Source organism: Chelmon rostratus, chromosome 14 (genome assembly GCF_017976325.1).
Source record: "Chelmon rostratus isolate fCheRos1 chromosome 14, fCheRos1.pri, whole genome shotgun sequence".
NCBI lineage: Eukaryota > Metazoa > Chordata > Actinopteri > Chaetodontiformes > Chaetodontidae > Chelmon > Chelmon rostratus.
The window spans coordinates 19,143,669-19,149,668 of NC_055671.1; positions in this window are offsets into that span (position 1 = coordinate 19,143,669).

Genomic DNA, 6,000 nt, shown 5'->3' on the forward strand with positions numbered 1-6,000 from the left:
TCCTCGTAATTGAAAATCTCTGTTTGCAGATTCACAGTAAAACGATTTTCTGCTTTGCGCAGACAAGAAGCAAACGCATCAGCTGTATCATTGAAATAAAACACCCGACCACAGCGTCTCCCTCTAGATCATGATCATCAGTTTCAGACCTGAATTTCAGATCAGTCTTTTGTAATCTCCAATCTCTCAATGGTGTTTATTTAAAAAACCCATCAGGCTCATGATGTTGTTTTCCACATTACATACCACAGCTGTCTGACTCATGATAAGTCCCCACTCCACCAGGTGTCAAGCCTCTTAAACAGTGACCCTCGCAGCCTATTTTAGATCATGATAAGCATTCTGTGGTTCGTTGTTTTCCACATTAACATTTCATCAATCAATTTGGAAGCGAGCTCGTCTGATTGTTGTGTCCCTGCTTTCCCCAGTCAGCAGACCGGGCAGGCGTCCAACCTGGCACACCCCAGCAGCTCATCCAGCCTCCTCATGTGACTGGCCGCCCTGTATTCAGCCTATCGCTTTGTGAGGTTTTTAGCTGAAATCTTATTGTAGTGAAGAAATAAAGAACGGGGTCACATCTCCCCTGAGACACCAAGTTTATTTTGTTGTCTTGGGTCTGAATTTTATTCAATGACGCACTTGGGAAACTTTTTAAATTCTTCCCTTTGTATTAAAAGTGCATGAGTTCCAGTGCAAAGTGGGAATAGTTAAGTTTTCTTTTCCTCTGCTCTTGTTTATGCTGAGCTATAGCTGTGATATCCTTCATTTACAAGCGTGATTGACTCACATTTAACAATAAAATGGCATCTATAAGTTTGCACAGACAAAAGCAAAACTGAATCGTAGGAAAACACACTTTTGACAGGTGGATCACACAGTTTGCTTGCTTTCATCCGTTTGCTTCACCCAATCTCCCGTGGTGACAGAGTGGCCCACAGGTTTATTTCTAGATATGGGAGTGATGACATGTTGGCCAGCATTGCATAAAGAGGCCGCGGACAGAGGCAGGCAACACAATGCAGGAGCTTAATCCAGAGTAACACAATTCTCGGCTGCACTGTGGCAGTTCGGAGCCTCCATGAGCTCCAACATGCCATTAAGGACACACCAGGATCCATGATTCTTTTATCACCACCAATCAAACGGCTGTAATTTATCAGTGGGCCTTACTCTTTGTTGTTGTTCCAGCTATTCAGGTACCTGCTGCTGCTCCTGTTCGACATCTAAATTTAAATGCTCCGTGCGAGCCAAGGAGGTTTGGACAAAAGCCCTTCTAATTCCAGGCAAACAGATGTTTGATGCCGATGCCAGGCTATTGGGATAAAATGGCCGAACGCTTTCTTGGAAAGCAGCACCCTCAGAGATATGTTCGTGATGTGGCACAGGGAAAGATCATGATGGATGGGTTGTTTTGGATAGTTTGGAGATGATACTGTTTGTGATGTCAGAGGAGAGGAGGCGAGCAGAACCCTGAGAGGGGTGGGACACAGAGACATCGTCCATCCCCTCAAATCAAACACTGGTTGTGTAACAACAGCTTATCAGACGTACATAACATTACATCAGCGGTGCATTGTGAGGTCATGTGATGACTACCTCCTGTATGACCTTGAGATACCCCAAATAAGAAGAGAAAGGCAGAGAGATGTGTACGTACACACAGAGAGGAAGTTTATTCAGTCGTAGCGTTAGATATGAATGTACAAATTCACTGCAAAATAAGACAAGCTGACACTTATGATCACTTTTAGGAACTTTTGCTGTTGCATCCACACAAATAACAGCAATCAAAACAGAAGAAGCTTAAAAAACTAAGGTTAAATGTCTGAAAAGGTAAAGTAGTATATTGCCTAACATTGCACTACATTTTCCATGATTCTTTTTAGTTTCGTTGTTATAAATCTATCCACACTATCCCTCCATCTCCCTCATCTTATTTGTCTGCTGAAGTAAATGCGACTGATGTTTTTACATGGCAGGCTAAATATAGAGAGACAGATTTAAAACAAAAAAAGAAAGAGAGACAGCAACAACCTCTAAGCTTGCTCTCTCTCTTTCTCTTTCCACCAATTAGCGTCTAGTATTGTGTCTCCAGGATACCTGAAACCATGACAACAGCAGGTTACTGGTCCCATCTGACATCTTGAGCTCCATCTGGTGTTAACAAAGAGAAAGTCCTGGCTGCGCCTCCTCAGCCACACTGAGGGCAAGTGTTGGATTTCACAAAGTACAGGCAGTCATACTCTGTTATAGTCCAGAAACATGGAGTTTCAATGTTTTGTTAAATTAAAGCTTTGCCACAGAAACACTATTAGCCTTTTTTCATGTACCTGTGCTTTTTATCTATTTGATTATTGCCTGTAAATGCTGCCTCTGTGGACCTACATCACAGAATGCAGCTTTACTGTCTCCATGAAGATTTCACTCAGAAACTGGACAGTTTGACAAATTAATCTCAACTAATTATTGTAGGATCTTTCAACAACATTTCACAGTCTTCGTCGGTGAATGGAGTTTGCTCACACACCCTCAGTACTGATCTTGACTGTAACCCCTGTCTCTGTTCCAAAAGAGGAAAAAAACACAAGATGCTGTTCAAAACTTAGAAAAAAACAGTGAATAAACCTTGAATTCAAATAGTTTTGGCAAATTACTATTTCCCCAACGTCAAGAATGAGCTTTCAAGCTCAGGAACTGGTTTAGGGTAAGTCACTGGATCCACTTCGAGGTCTGAAAGCACAAATTCAGGACTGATTACGAAAAGGAGGCAGGTCTCCTGGGATGAGTGCTCTCTCTCTCTCTCTCCAGCTCTATTCATATTAAATATATTTTCAGTAATTGCCACCTGAGCTCAGAATGTGTTGCCTGTCTTACATTTCAGCCACATCAGTTGCTCTGATAAATGTTTTCAGTTTTGCAAGCATGGTGCTTCCAGCATTTTTTATGATACACCTTCAAAAACCCTGTCTCATTATGTCCTGTCCTATTTCTGCTCTTGCTCTGTTATTTTCATTTCAGTGCCACCTTGTGCCCATTCTTTTTCCGGAGTGATTGAGAAGAAATGAAACCACATAACTCTGTGGCGAGTCAGACAAACAAACGCTCCCCTGTTACAGAATGAAAACAATAATCCAAACCTTGTTAGAAGTGGAGAGAGCCCGGAGCCTTGATTGAGGCCTGATATAAAAAGATTGGCAGAGGGCAGCCAAAGTGCAACTGGCACACTTTATATCTGTGGTCTGGTGCAGTGTTTCAGTATGTATTAACATTTAATATAACTCTGATACTCTGAAAACTCCACTGTTTTTCCTGCCTCACTGAAACATAGAAACTTATTGCGACAAAAGACCCTGTTGTTGCATCAGTAATGAATAATGAATTGAAACTCATAATAATCAACAGTGGTACATTTGCATTTGGCTTTGTGCAAAATTCCACATCTCCTCTTATTTTAGAGGTTGTGAGAAACTTCCAACAGCAAAAATATAAAAAGTATGCATGTGGATTCTTTGGTGACATGGAGTTCATGTTCTCTGTTTATCTCTTCCTGTGGTCCTCCATGAGACACAGTGTTTTATAACAGAGCAGTGAAATTAAGACATCCTGCTCTACATTATATGTGCTACATGATAACAAGGCCATGAGTCTGCAGCCACAATATGCTAGCATCAGCATTCTACAGTGGTCTCATGATAAAGTTAACATGCTGATGCTAATATATTTACCATGTTCACCATATTAGTTGATGTGTTGGCATGGTAACCAATCAGAGCCAATTAGCACAAAACACACAGTACAGCCAAGGCTGATGGGAATGGCCTGACGGTGGAAAAATGAAGGGATCATCAAAGTTATTACAGTTCATCCTGTTGGTTACATGAATGTTTGTAGCAAATTTCATTGGAACCGATCCACTTATTTCAGTCTGAACCAAAATGGCAGACAGACCGACAGACATCCATAGAGCCTTGGTACTAGTGTGGCTTAAAAAATGACACTTTTAGCATCTGACAAACTGCATATCATCCAGCAAAAAGTCACCTTTCTGTTGTGAACATGTTCACTCTTGCACCATCTTATGAAAAGATTCTATCTAATAATCTCCAGATCCAATGAAGGCTTCATTTCAATCAATTTAAACTTCATCGCCGCCACTGAAAGCACCATTGCCCTTCACAGATCCAAAAATTTGACCGAGACCGGCTGCATGCTTGACCGACTGCCCGAACACTCTCCCAGTCAGCTGTGTAATTTAATTACCACCATCGCCCTCGCAGATGTAACAAGACATCGCAGCTCTAATGAGACAATTAGCCTGTACCGTCTTAAAGCTTCGCTCCTCATTAGCACTGATGGCTACAGAACACGTTAATGGCTCCATCACGGCCCCGCCCTAACACTCAGACTGGAGTCTTCCAGCCGACGCCAGCAGGTTTCTGTGGAGACTAATGGATCATTAGAGTACGACTGATGAGTGAGGTAAAGAGGCCTGAGTGACCTCTCCATCCACAGAACATGAGGGAGGGAAACGTACATTACAGCGCGATAAGGTTCAACTAATACTTTCTGAATGCTGAAATAAACACTGATATTTTTCTACTGAAGGCTGCTCAGATGCAGGGAAGACCTAATGATGGGATTCAGTGCATTAATAAAAAGCAGGCCTGCTATGTAAATGAAAATGACTACATTCATTTCATATCCATAGATCATTTTAGGTAGCCGTAGTATGTATCAGCCCAATTTTAACATCAATGCACTCGTCAGTGCACTGATGCACACAAACAGACAACAGCTGAGCTTTGCATGTCATTTTAGATCTGTGATGTTAAGATGCATGTGTGTTAAGACATCAGCTTTCATGCATTTTGTTTCAGAGGTCTCGGGACTCACAGGACCCAGAGTCACATATCAATAAATCATTCTGCCTCATTTCGGATTTTAATTTTAATTAGGTTTAATGAGGTACATTCCTAGATTTTCAAAGTCTCTCTAGAGCAGTTCTTTGTTTACAGCAGATAAGTTCCACTCAACTTGACAACTGTTTGAAGTATTACCTTTTTCTTTTCACAATAAACCACATGAGTTTCTTGGTTCTTAGTGCATGTGCAGTTATTAAAGCACAAAATAAATCTTGATGTCCAAAATGATCATCATCACCAACTGTTAAAGCATCATAACTTTTCATAAAATACATCTACGTCAAGTGTGATCAAACATACATATTGTTTCATGCAGAGTATGCTGGTATTATGTTGGTATATTATGAGAGCGAGCGATAAAGAGACGCGCCACAGTCTCCCTCAGTATGTTAGTGAGAGAAAGCAGTGCACCATTTCTCTGCCCTTTCTATTAAAAGCACCTGAGCTCAGCAATGATACTCTCTTCCTGCCTATTTTGGCTGGATCCAGGCCTTTGTCCAGCCTCTGACACACACACACACACACACACACACACACACACACACACAACCATGGGGCCATCCTTTTCTCCATGAAGCAGCCAGACAGAGAATTACAAAACTATAAAGTATTGTCATTTGTTTCCCAGCTGATAAAATCAAGCTTTCTTATGGTGATGAAAACCTGTAAATAAACCTGTTTCCTCCCCCAAAGAGGCCAGATAGCAACACATGATGTAAATGTGTTTTGCATTACATAAAGATCATGCCTTTCATTCCTGGCTTATTCCTGGACTAATGCTGCAGCCAGGCCCTTTTGTCCATGTGTGACCTACATTCTCACAATAGTGAAATGCTAACAGGGCGGTGGGTCTATTGATAGCTGCGATCTGGACCGCCACAGGGAAATGGTCAGGAGAACGATTAAGATAGATTAAATAGACAGTTTGCCGGAGCTTTGAGTGGGATTTCACTGAAGCCCTGCAGTGGGACTGCTGCTCCAGCTAACTCGATGTGTGAGTCACAGTATTGAGCCGTGTCATGTGATCCCGGTCTTGGTCGATTCCTGCAACAGTTTCTTCCATTCAAAGGTCAAAGAA